At 37.4% G+C, this 24,029-nt stretch overlaps 1 protein-coding gene across 6 annotated transcripts in view; it reads left to right on the forward strand.

Annotated features, from left to right (window-relative positions):
* Positions 1-2: 2 nt before the first annotated feature.
* CCDC91 (coiled-coil domain containing 91) overlaps positions 3-24,029 on the forward strand; it is a 347,143-nt gene continuing 323,116 nt past the window's right edge. For 3 of the 6 annotated variants that reach the window (XR_009356756.1, XM_059185852.1, XM_059185851.1), the window contains exon 1: positions 4-199. The gene's annotated coding sequence lies outside the window, so the exon portion shown is untranslated. Of the gene's footprint in view, positions 200-24,029 lie in introns of all 6 variants that reach the window. The other 3 variants (XM_059185849.1, XM_059185848.1, XM_059185850.1) reach the window with 2 other exon arrangements.

Raw genomic sequence — 24,029 nt, forward strand, 5'->3', positions numbered from 1 at the left:
TCCGGGGGCAGAGGTGTTCGAAGCCGGGTGGTGCGTGGGCTACCCTAACTCGTGTGGCTGGGGTCGCGGTTCCCCCGCCTCACGGGTTTGGGGTCGTGCCCCGGGTGTGCGCGTGGGGGGCCGTGTGCTGGGTGGCTCACCTGGCAGCGTGGGTGAGCGGCGCGGCGGCGGCGGCGGCGGCAGCCAGAGCGGGCAGCAGGTAAATGGACGCTCGCCTTCCGGGCCTGGGTCTGGGGGCCGGGACCGCGCGAGGCCGGCGGCGCGCCGAGGCGGCCTGGGCGCGGGCGGGGAGCGCGGCCAGGCGTCCGCCTCGCGCCGGCTCCGGCCTCGCCCCCGGAGGTCGCCGGGACTCGAAGTCGGAGGCGTGACCCGCCCGGGGCTGGAACGGAACCGCGCCCACCCGGCCGCGGGTGCCGACCGGTACTGGCCCTGCCGGCTGGTTTCTGCCCCTGCACGTTCCAGAATCGCGTCTTTCCGAACGTCTACGGACAAGTTCACGTGATTATTGTGTCACCGAACCTCCCACCGAACGGAGACTTAGATCCTTGCCGAGTTTTCTCCGATGGCGCCTGAGTTGTGTCCCCCACCCCCACCCCCCTGGGCTGTGCACACCGGCGTAAAGGCTCTGCGACGTCCGTCAGCCACATGTCCTTGTAGTTACTCCGGGCCACATGTTGCGGTGCAAGTGGCATTTGGGGATTAAGGCCGGAGCTAGTAACTTAAGTGGTGAGGCATCCTTCATCCCTCTAAGTGCGCCCCCTTTCCCCACAATAAAGATGTTTCTTCCATCTCCCATGGTGTGTACTGTGGAAAGCTTTGGACATGAAACCTATTTCTGGCTTCACTTTAAGGAGGGGTAACACTATTAAAAGCAGTGCTGGATGTTTTTTTGGTAGGAGGATGTTGCTGCTGCTACTCTCACTTGCTTCCATGATGGGAGTTGGGGCAGAGCCTGATTTCCTGGAGGGTGAAGTCCTGGCCACAGCTGTAGGTGACTCAGCAGTCCCTTAAGAATTCCGACTCCTTTCCTCCCCTTCCTTTCCGAACTGTACAGACACTGATGCCACCTTCCTCTCCAAGTATTTAGCCGGGCGGTAGTTGGGTGATGGCTTTTGGGAGTGGTGTTTGCATATTTCTGGGGGAAGTGATTGGGGTGGGCTAACATTTCGCCCTACAGTTTAAGGCAAAATACCCAGATTATTTAGTTGGGTGGGAGAACAGGGAGTGACAGTGGATTCACTTTGTTCTCTGACATCAGAGAGCTCTACATTTCTAATTATCCTGTTTGCCCTGTGCTACAATTTCTGTTGCAATGAAGGAATTGGCAATACGTACTGTGCCTGTTAGGTAGATGGAGCAGGAGAGATGCCAGGGAGAGTGCACCTGCGTGGTGCAGGCTAGCCAGAAAATTGTGTGGTCCACAATCGTCCTGGTTACAAAGTTGGCTGGCTAGGAAAGCTGTTCTGTGGGCTTGGAAATCTTACTATGAATTGGTATCCTAGCAACAGGATAAGCCAAATGGAATAAACATAAAGAAAACAGTGATGGAAGTTACAATTTACCTCTATAATACATGGAAAAATGTATCTTCTTAGTGGAGTAATAAGCTCAAAACTTCTTAGAGCCTTTTATAACCATCTTAATACCAGTCAAAAAGAAACTGCAGAGTCATCAGAGAGCGACAGCACTTATTTATTTATTTATTTTTTGGTGACAGTAAAAACAAAAAGGAATTAGTTGATCTGAAGGTTAAGTGGATAAATAGGAGTTTGCCACACAAGAAGCATTTTATCTTGTTCCCTTAGCTGTAGATGTATGATTTATGAAGTATATGGGATTGTTTAGTTATTGGAAGGTTTATTATATTTCTCTTAATAGTATTTGTGGAGGCAGTGCATTGGACTGGATGAGACTATTTCCATTACTAAACTGGAAGGGAGTGTTAGGTGACTTGTCCCCAGATTCTTGCTCTTAATCACAGTGCTCCTTTATCAACCTGTTCCTTAGAACTTTTGGTCTTGTAAGTTCATCAAGTTTTATTTTTTGCCGTCCAAAAATGGGACCTTAATGAAAAAGACAACCTCTGTAGATTAATTCTTCATGTCAATGTCTGTTTCTTCTTACTTATAAGTCTTGATAATTAGTTAGTTTTTTTGATTTGCAGTATTTCTTTTTCTTTTTCTTTTTTTTCTTTTTTCTTTTTTAAAAAAAATTTTTTTTTAAGATTTTATTTATTTATTTGACAGAGAGAAATCACAAGTAGATGGAGAGACAGGCAGAGAGAGAGAGAGGAGGAAGCAGGCTCCCTGCTGAGCAGAGAGCCCGATGCGGAACTCGATCCCAGAACCCTGAGATCATGACCTGAGCTGAAGGCAGCGGCTTAACCCACTGAGCCACCGAGTTGCCCTTGATTTGCAGTATTTCTAAGGATTTTTTTTTGTTTCCTCAGTCTCCCCTACCCGCAAAACCAGTGAGATGGGTTAAGCTCATTTAATTTGATGCATATTTTTCAAAAGGGCATGTCCTATGTCCTTTAAAATTTAGGTTTATTGAACTATATAATTTGTAATTTAAAGTTATCGTTCAATCAGAAGTTATATACAGATTTTTGACTGTTAGGGTGTTGGTGCCCCTTACCTGAACTTGAGTTAAGGGTCTGCTGTAGTTCATTTTCTTGTTTAATTGTACTGTCTAGGACCTCCACTATGATGTTGAATAGGACAGGTAAGAGTAGGCATCCTTGCCTTGGTTTTCATCTTAGTGGGTAAGGCATGCAATCTTTTTCATTAAATAATTAGCTGTAGGTTTTTTGTAAACAGTTTTCATCAGTTTGGGGGAGTTTTCTTAGCTTCTAGTTTTTTTTTTTTTTTTTTTTTAAATCATGAATGAATATTGTACTTCTTTTTTTTTTCATTATGGAGATCATAGTTGTATAGAGTAAAATTGGGAAATAATCCAACAGAAAAAATCTAATCCATTTCTGTTAATATGAAATAACCTCTGCTAATATTTTGCTGGCTTTTCTTTCACTCTTTTAATTTTACAAACATTTTAAAAACAACTATAAATGTTGTTTTATATTTTTCCCTTGTCACTTAGCATTACATTGTAAGTGTTTACTATGTCATGAATTTTTTGAGAACTTGATTTGTAAGTTCTTGATTTATAGTTAGTTAAGTTTTTCCAGTTAGAATTAACATTAAACATCTTTTACATAACTCTGGTAAGATTCTTTTAATTTATATTTTTAAATGTGGTTGTTACTCGAAGTGCATGAAATTTTTTTCAGATTCTTAATATACACCGCCTGTTTGTTTCATTTGATGTTCTTAGATTTTTTTCCTCTGGGTTTTTTATTGTAATAAATTTGGGAGCAAAATTTCTGGGCATCACTTGAAGGTAGAATCCTAGAATTTCAGAAACCATCTAGTTCAAACTATTTCTTTTATAGGTGTAGAGTCTAAAATAGTTAAATGATTTTTCTGCCGACATTGTTATTTTGCTGCGAGTGATCTAAACAGAATTCCTGATGCATTTTGTGTCATGTGAAATACAATTCATGTTCTATTTTTGATAAGAATTATAGTAGTCTTTGAGTCTAGCATCATGCAGATACTCTATATGTTGTTTTATTAAAATCCAATCAGTACCTTCTGAGGTAGGTAGTATTTTTCTCAATTCATAGCCAGAGAAATTAAGTCTCAGACAAGTGAGCACTTATCCAAGGTTGCATAATAGTAAGTGGTAGAATTAGGGTTTGATCACAGGTCTTCCTGAATCTTGTTTTACTCATAGACTACACTGCTGAGTTCTTGTAAGCATTTTGTATATATTGTGTTTATTCTGAATCTGTCTTAATTTTGATGCTTGAAATAAACTTATTAAATTAATAACTCAACGTGAGATAGTATTAGTCAATTCTAAAATGTGTACCCCAATTTATGTCTTTTTATATTTTTAAATTTTAAATTTAGACATTTCTTTACCTGTACCCTCTTTCCTTCTCTGTCAGATCTTCAAAAAGATATTTGTTAGCTATATGCCATAGAATCCTATTAAAGAATTAGGGATAAGTTTAGGGCACCTGGGTGGCCCAGTCAGTTAAGCATCTGCCTTCAGCTAAGGTCATGATCCCAGAGTCCTGAGATGGAGCCCCACATCAAGCTACCTGCTCAGTGGGGAGTTGTCTTCTCCCTCTTCTTCTGCCCCTCCTCTTCCCCCAGGCTCTCTCTCTTTCTCTCAAATAAATAAACAAATAAATAAATCTTAAAAAAAAAAAAAAAGAATTAGGGATACATTTAATGTTACTAGTGAGGGATACAACAATTTTTAAAATTTTGAAATGGGAAGCATTTTTTTTTAGTTACAGATTTAATAAATGAAGAATAGAGATGATGTTACTCACTTTAAAATGCAACATATAATAATTCTCTTAAAGCTATTTTCCTTAGAAGGATATGTACATTTTGGCATATATATAACGCAGTCCAAACAGAGAGTCTTGTAGGCGAAGTATGTAAATGAAGTAACCACAATTTTGTGAAGTGCGAAAACACTTTTTCCTGGTATTCAGGGACAACTGACTTTCTTTTCCTTTTGTCAGCCTTGTTATCATTGACCATGTGTATCTTCTACCAAAAGTAGGCCTAGATAATGGAGAGACCAGCCAAATCACCTTTTATGTTGTGTCCAACCTCGTGGTAAGAGACGATCTGCATGATCATTTCAAGATGCTTGACTGATGTGTTATGAGAATTCAGAACTTCTGCAGTTGTGGTAGACAGTGTTGCAGTATTATGTGAGATCCATTGATCTGTGCGTGTGCTTCACTGATAGGGGCTGCATGAATATTACTAAAAAACTAAATCAATCCAAGATAGTTAATAAAAGTGAGAGTGTGATTATTTTATTTTATTTTTTAAAGATAATTGAGTTTTTATTTTTTTTAAATTTTATTTATTTATTTGATAGAGAGAGATCACAAGTAGGCAGAGGCAGGCAGAGAGAGGAAGGGAAGCAGGCTCCCTGCTGAGCAGAGAGCCCAATGCAGGGCTTGATCCCAGGACCCTGGGATCATGACCTGAGCTAAAGGCGGAGGCTTTAACCCACTGAGCCACCCAGGCGCCCCTAGTATGATTATTTTAATTATGAATTTGATAAAGACAACTTAAAATGAGGTTATACCTTTTATTTATAGTTTGCCCAAATTGAGTATGAAAAATTGAAAATAAGTTAATGATACCTAAGTGGCATTAAATGGGCCACCTGCCCTGAATCACAAGACAAATTGAGATGAATATTTTCTTTTCTGCAGAATGGGAAGAACATTTTTTATTTATTGCTGATAGTTTTTATGAAGTATTTAGATATTTTAGGTTTCTTTTGTCTGTTATGCAGGAGAGGTACATTTTATTGATTTCTTTTTAGAACTAGCTTCTGATTAACGTGACTGGTGTTGTAAAATATCTCTTGCTTATTTAGTATATGTGATCCCCCCCCCCCAAGTCATATTAGTTAAGAATACTTGTATACTACATTTTGTTGTAAGAGTCATTTGAAGGAGACTTTATTTTCATTGATGCATTGAGTTTATTTTCTTTAGTTCCAAAGTTAGGTGTTACTGATCTTGCTTTTCTTGTTATCAGCAGAAGAAAGGAGTGCCACAGAGGTTATTCTCATTGTCACAGTCATGAACATAAAAATGATTTCCATATGATTGATGAGAAGTTCTCTGACCACTTAGAATCATATCAGATTGCAAAACATTTTATTGTGTGAGTTTTACAAAATACTTAGGAATAGAAAATCTTACGAACAAGTGAGACAACATATACATGAAATTTTTGGAGATTTTTTTTTCTCCCACAAAGAAGGGCCATGGATATTATTATCATAGTTACTTTCATTTGATCAAAATAATTCATCAGGTTGTTCAGGTGGTGAATTGGGAATCATAAGGCTGGATCTAATTCTTTAATCAGCATAGACTTTTTTCCCACTCTATAAAATGTTTCGGAATCCATCTTTTGCTGGTGTGTGTGTGTGTGTGTCTGTTGTATGTTTGTATTTTGGGAAGTACACTTTGGAAAGTTTTTGGCCATTATTTCTTCAAATATTTTTTCTGCCCCTTTCTCTCTTTCTTCTTCTGGGATTGCCATAGTGCGTTTGTTGGCATGCTTGATGGTTTCCCATCCCATGGTTTCCCAAGACCATCAGGTCTCAGAGGATCTGTTTGGTTCCCTTCTTTCTCTTTCTGTTCCTCAGATTGATTAGTCTCAGTTGAGGAAGTACAAAAATTTGCCCGTGGATTGGTCTATCACGTACTGAGTGTATTGAGTGAATTTATTGGTGTTTAACACTCCATGTTAGACATATGGAAAAGAAACAGGCATTTATAAGGACAAAGAGCAATCAAGGAAGAAATAAATAAAGCTTTACTAGTAGTAACTAAGTTGGGAGTTACAGAGGAGGAGTTATTGGTAGGCTGAGGAAGAGGGGTTTGGATACTAGAAGTTTCAATAGTTGTGAATGGCAAGTTCTGTGAGAATAATAGCCTGCTGTAAATACAAGGATACAAAGTTTTCGTAAGAAAGTGAGTTTTAGAGGTTAAGATCCTGGATTGAGGCAGTTATTCAATATCACAAATATAGTGACTGCTACCTGCGTTTATGGAACAGATACTGCAGTGATATATTGTGATTCTATAGAGCAATATATAGTAGAGGCAATAATAGTAGTCTCTGTTTTTAAGTATCTGTAATATAGCAGGTACTGCAGTGGACGCTTCAAACTTTTTTTGAACACTTCTTTTTGTTTTTTTTTACTGAGGTGAAACATAATATAGAATTAATCATTTTAAAGTGTATAACTAGTATATAATCATTTTAAAATGTGTAATATTTTAAAGTGTATAACTATTGTGAATAGTGCTACTGTAGCATTTGTGTGGCAGTATTTGTTTGTGTACTTGTATTCAGTTTTCTTGGGCATATATGTAGGTATGTAGGAGTAGAATTGCTGGTTAATGTGATAATTCTGTATTTACCATGTTGAGAAATTGCTAAGCTATTTTCTTAAGGGGCTGTATATATTATTTCCTACCAGCAATGTATGAGGATTCCAGTTTTTCCACATCTTCAACACTTTTTTTTTCTTCTTTTTTTGTTTATAGCCATTCTAGTGGATGTGAACTGCTACCTCGTTGTGGTTTTGATTTGTATTTCCCTAATGATGATATTAAACAATGCTTTCTAAGTGTTTTTGGTTATTTTTATCTTTCTTGAAGTGTTTATTCAGTTCTTTTGCTGATTTTGAAATTGGGTTGCTTATCTTTTTGTTGTTGAGTTTTAAGAGTTCTTCTGGATACTAGACCATTATTAGATAAATGATATGCTAATGTTTTCCTAATTCTGTAGATAGTGTTTTCTCTTTTGTATTTGTTTTTTTTTTTAAAGATTTTATTTATTTATATGAGAGAGAGAGAGAGAAAACAGGTGGGAGAAGGGACAGAGGGAAAGAGAGAGGGAGAGGGAGAAGCAGACACCCTGCTAAGCAGGGAGCCGGATGCGGGGCTCAGTCCCAGGACCCCAAGATCATGACCTGAGCTGGAGGCGGATGCATAACTAACTGCGCCACTCCAGAGTCCCTGTTTCCTTTTCTGGTTAATGCCCTTTGATACACAAAGCTTTTAAATTTTTGATTAAATTTAGTGAGTTTTTCTATTGTTGCCTGTGCTTTTGGTGTCATATCAAAGAATCCATTGCCAAATGAAGGTAATGATTTCCCCTTTGTTTTCTTCTGTAGTTTTAGTTGTATTTAGCTCATTGATCCATTTTGAGTTAACTTTGGTTTATTGTGTGAGATAGGGGGTCTATGGAATTTTTTAATTAAATTTTTTGTTGGGGTGCCTGGGTGGCTCAGTGGGTTAAGCCGCTGCCTTCGGCTCAGGTCATGATCTCAGGGTCCTGGGATCGAGTCCCACATCGGGCTCTCTGCTCGGCAGGGAGCCTGCTTCCTTCTCTCTCTCTCTCTGCCTGCCTCTCAGTGTACTTGTAATTTCTCTCTGTCAAATAAATAAATAAAATCTTTAAAAAAAAAAATTTTTTTTTGTTAAGTATTTTATTTATTTTGCTGCTACCTCCTTTGTTTACTCAATAATATGTTTATGAAATTTATCCATGTTGATACATATAGCACTAGTTTTTTCATTTATACTACTTTATCATGTTTAATGGCTTTTGCTAATTATTAATTTCATCTATCTAAATGGACTTTTAGATTATTTCTTTTTTTGGTATTTTAAACAACATGGCAATGAATTTTCTTCATTTTTTCTGATGCATGTGAAGGAATTTTTCTAGGGTCTGCCATAGAATTTGCTGGTTCTTATGGTAAGAACATCTTCAAGTTAGGTATTATTAAATTATTCTGCAAAGCCTTTCTTCCCACTTTGCTCTCATTATTAATATCTGAGAATGTTTCTTCATCCTTGCCAATATTTGGTATAATTACTTTTGTATTTTTTTTGCTAATCTCATGGGTATAAGTTTCATTGTCACTAACATCTCTGCCCCTGATTACTAATGAGAATGACCATTTTTCCACGTAATTATTGTCCACATGGGTAATTCTGTGAATTATCTGTTCATATATCTGTCATTTTAGTGGTGTTTTAGAAGGGAATGGTAGTAAACGTGCATGTTCAATACTCCATATTTAACTGGAAGTGCCTCCTGCTCATTCTGGCTTTGGAGGCAAGTATTCAAGGCTTCTGCTGATGAGGAAGTCTTACCTGACCTTCTGGAGATGTTCAGATTCCTTTTTGCCCTCAGTCTTTGCAGACTTGTGTGGTTGCATATGTTTTTACAGCTTATTTCTTCCTCTTTGCCAGACTAAGTACCATGAGGCAAGGGCCAATTTTACTACCGTTATATCCTTAGTGCCTAACAGGGGTCTTGAACATCAGAGGTGCTAGTTAATACCTATTGAGTTAACGAACAGAAGAGGAATGATGAATAAGGGGAGCTGATACATAAGACATTCTGAAGAAGGTTCCAAGGCATCTGAGGAGGTGAAAGCATGGGCATGGGCATAGGACCTCAACATTTTTAAACTTTTATTGTAGTTTACATTATGTATTGATACTTTCTTCTCTAATCTAAGACAGTGGCTTTATTGATCATTATATTCTTCAGTAGCATGTAGTTGGTTTTTATTAAATAATTACTGGGTGAATAAAAATCAGATCTTTGACTAACTTACAGATTAAAAAAAAAATTTATTTATTTATTTGAGAGAGAGCATGGAGGGGAGGGGCAGAGGAAGAGGGAGAGAGGGTCTTTAAGCAGACTCTGCACTGTGTCCAGAGCCCAGCGTGGCGCTCAGTTTCACTATCCTGAGATCATGACCAGAGCCAAAACCAAGAGTCAAATGCTTAACCAACTAGGTTCCCCTGGGTATGCATGTATGTATTTTTCATTTTTTTCACAAGGGACTGTAAGGTTAGGTATTTCCAAGATGCATCTCTTTATTTTCTTTTATTCCTCTTATTATGTTTGAAAACGAGTATTCAGTGGCACCCAGAACAAGAGAATGCTCTGCAGTAGGTTGAGGTCTCTGTGCAAGCTGCTCTGTTGCTGGGGTCATATGATACAGCAGATTCAGTGGTGTTTGGGTATCAGTGGCAGTGTCAGTGGGGTGTTTAGAACCTTTATCAGGCTGTGATAGGTAAATCATAGTACAGATTCTTAGGATTTAGACCAAAGCCTGCCCTTCTCTACCGATAACTATGCCTTTCTGAGAAATAGCTGTTGATTTGCTAATGGGTCGTAGATTCTGCTTAACTGTGGGCCACCAAGTTACTGTGGGACCTGAACTGCTCGGTACTAAGTGGGTGGTTATCTGACCCACCAAACCATAAAGTTGGGCATGGGCAGCAGCGGTCTATCGTCAAATGGAAATAGTATGTATCTAATCAGGCCTGAGAATCGCTTCTCGGCCTTTTGGCTAAGATCAAGTGTAATCAGGCCCGAGTAGGCCTGGAAGACACAATACTTTACAAGAAGAAAGGGCTCAAGTGCCCGTAGTCCCTGCTCTGCTAGCATCTTCTTCTTCTTCTTCTTCTTCTTTTTTAAGATTTTATTTATTTATTTTTCAGAGAGAGAGAGAGCACAAGGACACAAAGTGGCAGGCAGAGGCAGAGAGAGAAGCAGACTCCCTGCTGAGCAAGGAACCTAATGTGGGACTTGATCCCAGGATCCTGGGATCATGACCCAAGCCGAAGGCAGCTGCTTAACCGACTGAGCCACCTAGGCATCCCTCTGCCAGCATCTTCTTTTTTCTGAGACTGCACTGAAGGCTTCATGGGAAGTTCCCTAAGGTTAATTGACTGTAAGACAAGACTCAGATGTGATTTACAGATGGTTCTTCATAGTATGCAGGTACCACCTGAAAATGGGCAGCTGCAGCCCTGTGGCCCCACTCTGGAGTATCCCTGAAAGACAGTGGTGAAGGCCAATCCTTCCAGTGGGGAGGACTTTGGGCAGTGCACCTGGTTGCTCACTTTGTTTGGAAGGAGAAGTGGGCAGATGGATGATTGTATTGTTTCATGGGTTATGACCAGTGGTTTGGCTGGATGGTCAGGGACTGGGGAGGAATATGGTTGAAAAACTGGTGACAAGAAAATTTGGAGAAGAGGTGAGGTATGTAGATAGACGTCTCTGGACAAAAGAATGTGAAGATGTTTGTGTTCCATGTAAATGCTTAACCAAAGAGTGACCTCAGCTGAAGAGGATTTTAATAATCAAGTGAATAAGATGACCCATTTTGTGGTCTGCCTCTTTCCACCCATCCCTGTTATTGTCCAGTGAGCTCATGAATTAACGTGGCTGTAGTAGCAGGGTTGGAGGTTATACATGGACTTAGCAACATAGACTTTTCACTCATTTAGACCTGTCTGGTTACAGCCAATGCTAAGTGCCCAGTCTGTCATCAGCAGAGAGTAACACTGAATTCCTTATATGACACCATTCCCTGTGGTGATTAGCTCGCTAACTGGAGGCAGGTTGATTACATGGGTGTGCTAGCATCATGGAAGTGGCATTGATTTGTTGTTACTGGAATAGACACTTAATCTAGATATGGATTTGCCTTTCCTACATGCAGCGCTTCTGCCAAACCAATCTGTGGGCTTACAGAATGCCCTTATCCACCATTATGATATTCCTTACAGCATGCTTCTGATCAAGGAACTTATTTCAGAGCAAAAGAATTACATTTTGTGGAATTCATTGGTCTTATGTTTCTTACTATCCCGAAGCAACTGACTTGATAGAATGGTTAGAATAGACTTTTGAAGACTTAAGTTACAGTGTCAGCTAGATGTGTCAGTTTTTTGCAGCACTGGGACGGGGTTCTTAAGAAGGTTGTATATGGTCAGAATTAGCATCCATTATATGATGGTGTTTCTCCCATAGCCAGGATTCATAATAGGTTCAGGAATCAAGGGGTACGTAGAATGGAAGTGGCTCCATTCATTATGACCCCTACTGACCATGAGCAAAAACATTTTTTTTTAAAGATTTTATTTATTTATTCAACACAGAGAGAGAGATCACAAGTAGGCAGAAAGGCCTGCAGAGAGGAAGAAGCAGGCTCCCCGCTGTGCAGAGAGCCCGATGTGGGGCTCATCCCAGGACCCTGAGATCATGACCTGAGCCAAAGGCAGAGGCTTAACCCACTGAGCCACCCAGGTACCTCCCTCCCCTGCCCATGAACAAAAATTTTTAGTGCCTCTTTCCATGACCTTATGCGCTGCTGGCCTAGACATTTTAGTTCCAAAGGGAGGAATGCTCTTACTGGGAAGCACAATGATTCCAATTGGAAGGGTCTTTAATCCATTTTGAATTTATTTATGTGTACCGTATAACAAAGTGGTCCAGTTTCATTCATTCTTTTGCATGTGGCTGTGTAGTTTTCCAACACCAGTTGTTGAAGAGGCTGTCCTTTTCCCATTGGTTATTCTTTGCTACTTTGTCGAAGATGAGTTGATCTTATAGCTGGGCATCCATTTCTGGGTTTGCTGTTCTGTTCCACTGATCTATGTTTCTATTTTTGTGCCATTACCATACTATCTTGATCACTACAACTTTGTAAGATAACTTGAAGTCTGGAATTGTGATGTCTCTAGCTTTGCTTTTCTTTTTCAAGATCACTTTGGCTGTTTGGGGTTTTGAGATTCTATACAAATTTTAGGATTGTTTGTTGTAGTTCTTTGAGAAATGCTGTTTGGTATTTTGATAGGGACTGGATTAAATGTGTAGATAGCTTTAGGTAGTATATGATATAGAGAACAAAGGTAAAAAAAGAAATGCAGATAAAATTAAATTTGCTTATGACCTGCATCCTATTGACAAACACTTGAGGCAGGCAGAGTATAACTTTCCTCCAGGAACTCCCAATCTTAATGTCAGTGTTTTGCTAGTGGGAAAAACTACCTTAGCTTGACAATAGGTAGCTCTCCAGGATCCTATGAGTCTTTAGCATATGAAAGTCTATTTCGAAACTTCCCTTTATCTTTACTTCCCCCAACTCCCAAGTATTATCAGTTGCTTCTCACAATCCAGGGACAGCGGTTTCTACCCTTGGGTCCTGCCCTTTGGCTTTAATAAAACCACCTTTTTGCATCAAAGAAGTTTGAAAAATTTTTTCTTGGCCATCAGATCTGAACTCCAACATTTCCCATCAGGATGGACATTTTAACAATATTTGTTCTTCCAATCCATGAGCATGGAATGTCTTTCCATTATTTAGTGTCATCTTCATTTCTTTTCATCAGTGTTTTATAGTTTTTAGGGTACATATCTTTAATCTCTTTGGTTAGGTTTGTTCCTAGGTATCTTATTATTTTTGGTGCAGTTGTAAATGGTATTGTTCTCTTCATTCCTCCTCCTTTTGCTTCATTTTTGGTGTATAAATATACGACAAACTTCTGGGGATTGCTTTTGTATCCTGAGTCTTTATTGCATTCGTTTATCAGTTCTAGCAGTTTTTTGGTGAAGTCTTTCAGGTTTTCTCTAGTATCATGTCACCTGCAGATACCGGAAGTTTAACTTCTTCTTTAATGATTTTGATGGATTTTATTTCTTTTTGTTGTCTAATTGCTGTGGCCAGGACCTCCAGTGAACAGAATGAATAGAAGTGGTGAGAGTAAACCTTGTCTTGTTCCTGACTTTTGGGGAAAAACTCTCAGTTTTTCCCTATTAAGTATGATGTTAGCTGTGGGTTTTTCATATACGGCCTTTTTTATGTTGAGATATATTTCCTCTAAACCTACTTTGTTGAGTGTTTGTGTCATGAATGGATGTTGTACTATGTCGAATGCTTTTTCTGCATCTTTTGGAAGGATCATGTGGTTCTCATTCTTTCTCTTAATGATGTGATGTATTATGTTGATTGATTTGCAAATATTGAACCACCTTGCAGTCCAGGAATAAATCCCACTTAATTATGGGGATTGATTTTTTTTTTTAATGTATTGTTAGATTTGTTTTGCTAGTATTTTTTTGAGGATGTTTACATCAGCGTTCTTCAGGAATATTGGCCCATAGCTCTTTTTTTGTGTTGTCTTTATCTGGTTTTGGTATCAAGATAATGCTGGCCTCATAGAATGAATTTGGTAGTTCTCCTTCCTCTTGCATTTTATTTTTCCAAGATTTTATTTATTTATTTGACAGAGAGATCACAAGTAGGCAAAGATGCAGGCAGAGGCAAGCAGAGGGAGAGGAGGAAGCAGGCTCCGTGCTGAGCAGAGAGCCTGATGTGGGGCTCGATTCTGGGATCATGACCTGAGATGAAGGCATAGGCTTTAATCCACTGAGCTACCCAGGCACCCCTCCTCTTGCATTTTTTGAAACAGATTGAAAAGAATAGGTATTAAGTCTTTAAATGCTTGGTCGAATTCATCCATGAAGCCATCTGATTTTTGATTTTTATTTGTTGCGAGTTTTTTGATTACTGATTCAATTTCTTTGCTGATAATCAGTCTGTTCAAATTTTCTTTTTCTTCATGTTTTAGTTTTTGTTTTCTTTGAATTTGTTTGTTTTCTTCGAATTTATCATTTCTCCAAGGTTGTCCAGTTTGTTGGCAGGTAGTTTTTCATGCTATTTTCTTAAAATTTTTTTTTTTTTTTTTAATTTCTGTGGGGTTGCTTGTTATTTCTTCTCTCTCATTTGTGATTTTTTTTTTTTTTTTTTGGTCCCTTCTCTTTTTTTCTTGATAAGTCTAGATGGAAGTTTGTCAATTCTACTGATGTTTAAGAAAAAAAAAAGCAGCTCCTGGTTCCATTGATCTGTTCTGTTTATTTTTTAGTTTTTATATTACTTATTTCTACTCTAGACTTTCTTATTTCCTTTCTTCTGCTGGCTTAAGGCTTTATTGTTGTTCTTTTTCTAGTTCCTTAGGTGAAAGATTAGGTTGTTTATTTGAGATTTTTCTTTCATCTGAGGTAGGCCTGTATTGCTATAAACTTCCCTCTTAGAACTGCTTTTGCTGCATCCCAAACATTTTGGACTGTTGTGTTTTCACTTTCATTTGTTTCCATGTACTTTTAAAGTTTCTTCTTTTATTTCCTGGTTGTCCCATTCATTATGTAGTAGTATGTTCTTTATAACCTCCATGTATTTGTGGTCTTTCCAGATTTTTTCTTGCGGTCTTTCCAGATATTTTCTTGTGGTTGACTTCTAGTTTCATAATGTTGTGGTCAGAAAAGATGCATGGTATGACCTCGATCTCTTTGAAATTGTTGAGGCTTGTTTTATGGCCCAATATGTGATCTATTCTGGAAAATGTTCCATGTGTACTTGGAAAGAATGTGTGTTCTGCTGTTTTTGGATGGAATGTTCTGAATATATCTGTTAAATCCTTCTGGTCCAGTGTGTTCTTCAAAGCCATTTTTTCTTTGTTGATTTTCTATTTAGATGTTCTGTACATTGATGTAAGTGGGGTGTTAAGGTCCCCTACTATTGTATTATTATCAATTACTTCCTTTATGTTTGTTATTAACTGTTTTATATATTTAGGTGCTCCTATATTTGGTACATAAATATTTAAAATTGTTAGAGCTTCTTGTTGGGTTGTCCCTTTTATTATTGTATGATATCCTTCTTTGTCTCTTGTTATAATTGTTGTTTTATGTCTATTTTATCTGAAGAAATTATTGCTACTCTGGCTTTTTTGGATATGCATTTGCATGATACTTATTTCTCCATCCTCTCACTTTTAATTTGCAGGTGTCTTTAGATCTAAAAAGTCTCTTGTAGGCAGCATCTAGAAGAATATTTATTTATTTTCTTTCTCTTTCTTTCTTTCTTTCTTTCTTTTTCTTCTTCTTTTAATCCACTCTGTCACCCTGTATCTTCTAGTTGGAGTATGTACTCACTCCGTTTACATTCAAACTAATTATTGACATATATGTATTAATAGTCATTTTACTTGTTTTTTGTTTGTTTCTGAAGATGTTCTCTGATCCTTTCTTGTCTTTTTCTATTTCTTAGTTTGCTGGCTTTCTGTAGTGATATATTTGGATTTCTTTCTGTTTATTCTTTGCATACTTATCAACGGTTTTTGATTTGTGGTTACCATTAGGTTTGTGTATAATATCTTCAACATACAGCAGTCTATTTTAAGTTGGTGCTTAAGTTTGGACCCATTCTTTACTTTTCTCCTCCACACATTTTAGGTACTATGTTTTTGTATTTTATATCCTTTAATTTTATGAGTTCCTTGACTGATTCTTTACAGAAATATTCCTTTTTACTGATTTTATGTTTTCTGACTTCATACTGTCATTTTTGAGCTTTCCTTTCCACTCAAAGAGCGCCCTTTAATATTTCTTGCAGAGCTGGTTTAGTGGTCAGCTCTTTATTTTCATTTATGTTTGTCTGGGAAACTCTTTCTCTCTCTTCCTATTCTGAATGATAGCCTTGCTGGATAGAGTTTTCTTGGCTGCAGGTTTTCCTCTTTGAGTACTTTGAATATAGCACGCCACTCATTTCTGGCTTGGAAAATTTCTGCTGAAAAATCTGCTGATAACATTATGGGATTTCCCTTGGAGGTAACTGTTTTCTTTTGCCTTACTATTTTTAGTAAAAATTTTCTCCTTATTACTGTGTTTAGGCATTTTAATTACAATATGTATTGTTGTAGATTTGCCTTTTTGGTTTTGTTGGGGGTTTTCTATGCCTTCTGGATCTGGATGTCTGTTTCCTACCCCAGATTGGGGAAGTTTTTAGCTATTATTTTTTCAAATAAATTTTCTTCCCCCTTTTCTCTCTTCTGGGACTCTTACAATATGAACGCTATTACTTTTGATCGAGTCACTGAGTTCCCTAAATTTATTCTCATTTTGCATAATTCTTATTTCTATTTTGTTCAGCATGATTACTTACCTTTACTCTGTCTTCTAAGTCATTAATTTGTTCCTCCCTTTATCTCTGCTTTGTTAATCCTTATCTCTGTGTTCATGGTCTCACTGATGTTCTCTAGTTTTCTCTCAAGTCTAGTTAATATCTTTATGATCATTGCTTTAAATTCTCCATCAGGAATGTTACTTACATTTTTGTCACTTAGATTTCTGGTGGTGGCCTTGTCCTATCCTTTCATAGACATAAATTCCTTTGTCTTCTCATTTTGTCTAGGTCTCTGTACCTGTTTCTGTGTGTTAGGAATGTTAGCCATGTCTTTTGTTTTTAAGTGTAATGGCTTTATGAAGAAGAGGTCCTATAGTGCCCTGCAGTATAGTTTCCCCTGTTCCCCATGGCCTGGTGCTTCTGGGAGTGCCTCCAACATGTGCTGCATGCACTCATCTATTGTGTCCTGACTACTTTATCCTTCAAGCCAGTTGTCTGTAGGGGCTCTCTTTGCCTCTTGTGGGCTGTATTTTGTCCCTGGGCTGAATATGGCATGTTTTAACTAGGTGTGCTCTGGACTGCTTGTGAAATGAGACCTGTTACCACCTCTGGTATGAGTAGAGGTTTGGGCCAGCTGTCTGAGGGAGGGTTCCTGCTGCACTGGGAGTGAGGCAAGGGTTGACTGGTAGTAGTGGTTCCATTCTGGAGCGAGGGGGCTGGGGGAGTTTGGTGTAAGCATGAGTATGGGCCCTGAGCTGATTCTTGCAGGTGTCTGGTGTCTGTGAGTTTATATTGATCGATGGGGGAAGGAAAGGTGCATGCCAGATCCTTTGTTTCCAAGGGGTCTCTCTGAGGGTTTCCTCTTTGGGACATGCTCAGGAGGGGCAGCTAACCTCCCAACTGTGTGCTGTTGATGCTCTTTAGATCGCTATATCCACATTGTGTATTGGTGGACCCTTTTCTCTAAGAGCAGTCCCAATGTCCTCTGTCCTGATCCAAGCACACTGACCTTTAAAATTCCAGGCTGTAAGCTCCACTGGTTGCAAGAACAAAAGAAATTTATCTGCTCTCACTTTCTAAGCTGATAGGTGTGGGGATTTGTTTTCCCTGTGCCCTCCCTTGTATGTTAGTCTGTCTCTTGCCCTTCCCTGCAACTGTAGCTCCCACCCCACTGCAGCAGCCAGGGTCTGTTTCTCTCCCAACTTGCTTCTCTGTGCTTCCAACTTTCTTCAATGTGGTCTCTTCTCTGCCTTTATTTGTGGAGTTTGTTCTGTCAGTCTTCAGGTTGATTTCTGGGATATTTAGGGTGATTTGATAATTACCTAGTTGTGTTTGTTGAATGAGTTGAGCCTAGGTTTCTCCTACTCCACCACCATCTTGCTCTCTTCTCTTTGAGCTTTTGTTTTACCACAACCTCATTTTAGATTATTGAAAATAGTCATTATGCCTCTGTCCTCCTTGTTGAAAGCTAGGCATTAATTAAATATTCTTCGTGATAGATTTAGTGAATAAAGTAAAATGGAATCCAATGCCAAGTAAGATACTCATTAAATTAAAAGGAGAGGAGAAATCCATGAGCAGTGGTACTCAGTACTATTTGTTTTCATTTTTTTTAGAAGTAAAGTAAGTTGAAGCAGTAATTAAGAAGACTATAGGATTTCCCCTTTCATAAAACATTAGGGAAAAAGAATGATTGTTTGGATACTTTCAGCATTTAAAGCTGGTTAATTACCACACATTCTTTCCATTGTGATTGTGTAGCAATGCTGAGGTCTGGAATCATGCAAATAATTTCAGAAGGCTCTTTTCTCTCTCTCTCTCTCTCTCTCTGTTTTTTAAATCAGCTCTCAGTAGAGTTCTTTCTCTGTTGGTTCTTAGACTTAGAAGACATATAGTGATTTTCTAAGCAGAGAAAATCTTGGTTCTTCTTGCAATTCAAACTAAAACCCTATTAAAGGGTTACTAAAACCTGTTAAAAGGTTCCTTAAAACCTGTTATCAGAATAGTTTCTTAAAAACTGTTATCAGAATAACAGTTCTGTGGTATTTTTTTGAAGCACAGTCTATATTTTCTTTTAATTACTAAAACCCTGTTAAAGGTTCCTTAAAACTGTGCTTAGACTTAAAACTGTGCTTAGACTGTGCTTCAAAAAAATACCACAGAACTGTTACTCTGATCCAGAAAGGTGTGCCATCTTTTTAGGAGAGTATGTGTAATGAAGTGCCAAGTTTGTCAGCTCTGTAGGAGGAAGGCAGCCATAATAATTGAATAAAACACCATTAATTTGTTATATATGTATCGAGAACCCGAGGCATGGATTTCTGTGTGTAGGAACTGTAGCATTCTTTTAAGTAGCTTTCTGTTCTTAACATAATTGAAGATTGGTCAGAGCAATGCTGTTCTAATTGTTCTTCATCTGTAAAACCCAGACCAAAAGTTATTGATGACTTCAAGTATATGTGTGTATGTTGAGTGAGAAAGTCATTTTGAGGGATGTAATTAGAATGTTACTTTCATTTTAAGGGATTCTTTGTTTTAGCTGTTCAGAGTATCATGAAACTGCTATTGTAACCGGGATACAGGGGTGCAAAGAGCACCTGGCTCTGGGAATTCCAAACAGAACAGGTTCAGCCACTCACCACTGACAAATCCAAGGACAGAGAGATGAATGATGGTGAAACAAGAAAGGTATTTATTTTACTGAGGCTAACACTGGAAAGATAGCAGATTGGTGTCTCAAAGATTGTCTCCAAAATGCTGAAAATACTTAAAGGTTTGTATAAGGAAAATGTAGGACAAAAGTTGGTAGGTACAATCTATTTTATGTTTTTTTGAGGAACCTCTGTACTGTTTTCCATAGTGGTTACACCAGTTTACACTCCCAGCAACACTGCATGAGTGTTCCACTTTGTCCACATCCTGTGAACATTTATTTCTTGTCTTTTTGATACTAGTCATTCTGGGAGGTGTGATGTGATATTTCATTGTGATTTTGATTTTGCATTTCTCTGATGATTAATAATGTTGGGCATCTTTTCATGTGTCTCTTGGCCATCTGTCTGGGAAAATGGTCAGGTCCTCTGCCCATTTTTAAATTACATTGTTTGGCTTTTTTCGTTTTGAGTCACAAGGGTTCCTTATGTATTTTGGATGTTAACTCCTTATTGGATATATGATTTCAAGATATTTTTCTCCCATTCTGTGGGTTGTCTTTCATTTTGTTGATGTTGTCCTTTACTGTACAAGTTTTTTAGTTTGGTGAAGTCCCAATTGTTTATTTTTGCTTTTGTTACCCATGCTGGGGAGACAGATCCTGAAAAATATTGCTAAGGCTGATGTCCAAAAACTTACATTGTATTTTTTTTAAAGGATTTTTATGTTTTCAGGCCTTCCATTTAGGTCTTTAATCTATTTTGAGTTTACTTTTGATTATGGTGTAAGAAAGTGGTATAGTTTTGTTCTTTTGTAGGTAGCTGTTCTGTTTTCCCAGTACTGTTTACTGAAGAGACCATCTTTTCCTCATTGTGTATTTTTGCCTCCTTTGTCATAGATTGACTGACCATATTAATATGGATTTATTTCTATCCTAACATGGGCTCTCTATCCTGTTCCATTGATCTATGGGTCTGTTTTTATGCCAGTACCATGCTGTTTTGATTACTATAGCTTTGTAGTATAGTTTTGAATTCTGGGATTGTAATACTTCCAAGTTTGTTTTTTCTCAAGATTACTTGGCTATTCAGGGCTTTTTGTGTTTCCATACAAATTTTAGAATTCTTTTGTTCTTGTTTTGTAAAAAATACTATTAGTATTTTGATAGAGATTGCATTGGTAATATGGACATTTTAACAATATTAATTCTTTGAATCCATGAGCATAGTGTCTCTTTCCATTTATTTGTATTGTCTTCAATTTCCTTCATGCAGTTGTAGTAAGATTGTTTTCTTAATTTGTCTTTCTGCTGGTTTGTTATTAGTGTACAGAAACATAACAGATCTCTATATATTGGTTTGACTACATTGTAGTCCTGGACTACCAATATTATATTGGGTAGAAGTAGGGAGAATGGACATCCTTGTCTTTTTCCTGGTCTTAGAGGAAAAGCCTTCAGCTTTTCACCACTAAGTATCATGTTATGTGTGGCTTTGTTATATATAACCTTTATTATGTTGAGGTATATTCTCTGAGAGTTTTTCTCATGAACAGATGTTGAATTTTGTTATATGCTTTTTCAGCATCAACTGAGATGATGATATGATTTTTTTCTCCTTCATTTTGTTGATGTGGTGTATCATGTTGATTGATTTGCTGATACCAAATCATCCTTGCATCATTGACATAAATCCTACTTGATCATGGTGAATGATCTTTTTAATATATTTTGAATTTGATTTGTAAATACTTTATTGAGGATGTTTGCATATATGTTAATCAGCATTATTTGTCCATAATTTTATTTATTAATTTTTTTTCTGTAGTGTCCTCATCTGGGCTTGGTATCAGGCTAATGCTGGCCTCATAAAATGAATTTGGAAGCATTTCTTCCTCTTCTGTTTTTGGACTAGCTTAAGAAGAATAGGTATTAATTCTTTAAATGTTTGATGGGATTCACCTGTGAAGCTATTTGATCCTAAGCTTTTGTTTTTAGATGATTTTTTTTTTAAAGATTATTTATTTATTCATTTGACAGAGAGAGATCACAAGTAGGCAGAGAGGCAGGCAGAGAGAGAGAGGGGAGGAAGCAGGCTCCCTGCTGAGCAGAGAGCCCGATGCGGGACTCGATCCCAGGACCCTGAGATCATGACCTGAGCCGAAGGCAGCGGCTTAACCCACTGAGCCACCCAGGCACCCTGTTTTTAGATGATTTTTGATACTGATTCAGTTTCATTATTTGTAATCAATTGGTCTGTTCATATATTCTCTTTCCTATTGATTCAGTCCTGGAAGATTGTGTATGGTTTTAGAGATTTATCTATTTCTTCTAGGATGTCCAGTTTATTGGCAAATAATTTTTGTTAATAGTCTTTTGTAATTCTTTGCTTTTATGTGGTTTCAGTTTTAACTTCTTTTCTTTCATGTTTGATTTTATTTATTTGAGTCCCTCTCTCTTCACCTCCCCCTTTTTTTAATCCTTGATCAATCTGATGAAAGGTGTAATAGCAGTTTTTTTCTTTTCCACAGAATGGGCTCCTAGTTTCATTGATCTTTTCTATTTTGGGGGGGAGGGTCTCTCATTTATTTCCAATCTGATCTTTATTTTTTCTGTCCTATTATGGACTTCACTTGTTTTCCTTTTTTTTTTTATAGATGTAAGGTTAGATACTTACTTGGATCTTGTTTTTTCTTGAGGTATACCTTTATGACTATAAATTTCCCTCTTAGAACTCCTTTTGCTGTGTCCCAAAGATTTTGGACCATTGTGTTTCCTTTTCATTTGTCTCTAGGTATTTTTTGATTTCTGTTTTCATGTCTTCATTGACACTTCAATTGTTTAATATTACGTTGTTTAGCCTCCATGTATTTGTGTTTTTTCTTGTAATTCTTGTAATTTCTTGTAATTGATTTCTAGTTTCATACTCTTGTAGTCTGAAAAGATGCTTGATAAGATTTTAGTTTTCTTGTACTTACTGAGACTTGTTTTGTGCTCTAACATGTGACCTGTCCTGGAGAATGTTCCATGTGTACTTGAAAAGAATGTATTGTTTTTGGTTAGAATGTTCTGCATATATGGGTTAAATCCATCTGGTCTAATGTGTCTTTCAAAACCACTTTTTCCTTTTTAATTTTCTTTGTGGATATTCTATTCATTGATGTAAGTGTATTGTTGAAGATTTGTGCTTTAACTGTATTAAGGTCATTTTCCCCTTTATGTCTGTTAATAATTTGCTTTTTATATTTTGGTGCTCCTGTGTTGGGATATTTACAGTGGTTTTATCTTGTTAGATTGATCACTTTATTATTATGTAATCCCTGTCTTTGTTTCTTGTTACAGTTTTTGTTTTAAAGTCTATTTTTTTTGATGCAACTGTTCCTTCCCCAGCTTTTTCTTTTGTTTGTTTGTTTTGTTACATTTGCATGCAATGTATTTTTCATCCATTCATTAGTTTGTGTCTTCAGGTCTGAAGTGAGTCTTTTGTAGGCAGCATAGATGGGTCTTGCTTTTTTATCCATTAGGTCACCTTATGTCTCTGGCTCAAATGCATTTACATATAAAGTAATTATTGATAGGTATGTGCATATTGCCATTTTATTAATTGTTTTCTCATTGTTTTATAGTTTTTCTGTTCCTTTTTTCTTCGCTTGCTTTTTTACTTTATGATTTGCTAACATTTTTAGTATTATGCCTAGAACCATTTCTCTTTATTGTTTAGTGTATCTGCTATAGGGGTTTGGTTTGTGGCTACCTTGAGGTTCATATATAATATCTTGTGTATATAGCAGTCTATATTTAGTTGATGGTTGCTTAAATTCCATCACATTCTAAAAGCACTTCAGTTTTATTCCTTCCATCTACATTTTAGGTATAGGATTTTTTCGCCCCCACATCATCTTATTTTATGTGTCCCTTAACTAACTTTTTTATAGATTTAATTGATTTTGCTACTGTGTCTTTTAACCTTCATAATGGCTTTGTGATTGATCTACTACCTTTACAATATGTTTGCTTTTATTAGTGATATTTTTTCTCTTCATAGTTCTCTTTATTCCTCTTACGATTTTTTTTCCCACTTAAAGAAGTTTCTCTAACATTTCTTGTGAGACCAGTTTAGTGGTGATGGACTACTTTAAATTTTGTTTGTCTGAGGGAACTATTTCTCATGATCATGAAATGGTAAGGTTAAAATGATAACTTTGTGAGGTTGAGTGTTAGTTGTAGGGTTTTTTTTTTTCCTGTTCAGCACTTAGACTCTATTATGCCACTCTTTTCTGGCCTGCAGAGTTTGTGCTGAAAAATAAGTGGATAGCCTTGTCTGGTTTCCCTTGTACTGAAGTTTGCTCTTCTCTTGCTGCTTTTAAGAGTCCCTTTTTGTTTAATTTTTGATGTTATTATGGTGTGTCTTGTTGTAGACCTCTTTGAGGTTCATCTTGTCTAGGGTTCTCTGTAGTTCCTGGACTTAGATGTTTATTTCCTTTTGCACATTAGGGAAGTTTTCAATTATTTCTTGAAGTAAGTTTCCTGTACCTTTCTCTTTTCTTCTCACTCATCTCCTATGATGTAGATGTTAGTACATTTGATGTTGTTCCAGAGGTCCCTTAACCTACAATAATTTTTTAAAATTCCTTTTTTTTCTTTTTATTGTTCATTCGGTTGGTTTCCACTACTCCATCTTCCAGATAAATGATCCATTCAGTATCCCCTATCTGCCGTTGACTCCCTCCAGTGTATTTTTCATTTCTTGTTCTTGTATTCTGATCAGTTCCTTTTTATGTTTTCGTTCTTTTTGTTGAAGGTCTCACTGATTCATACACTCTTCTCTCTACCCCAGTTAGTATCTTTATGACCATTACTTTGAACTCCTTACCAGATAGATTTCTTTTGTCCATTTTGTTTTGTTGTGTTTATGAGGCGTTGTTTTCTTTTGTTTGTAATGTATCCCTTTGGTCCTCATTTTGTCTGACTC

The sequence above is a fragment of the Mustela lutreola genome, chromosome 8 (genome assembly GCF_030435805.1).
Source record: "Mustela lutreola isolate mMusLut2 chromosome 8, mMusLut2.pri, whole genome shotgun sequence".
NCBI classification, from domain to species: Eukaryota; Metazoa; Chordata; class Mammalia; order Carnivora; family Mustelidae; genus Mustela; species Mustela lutreola.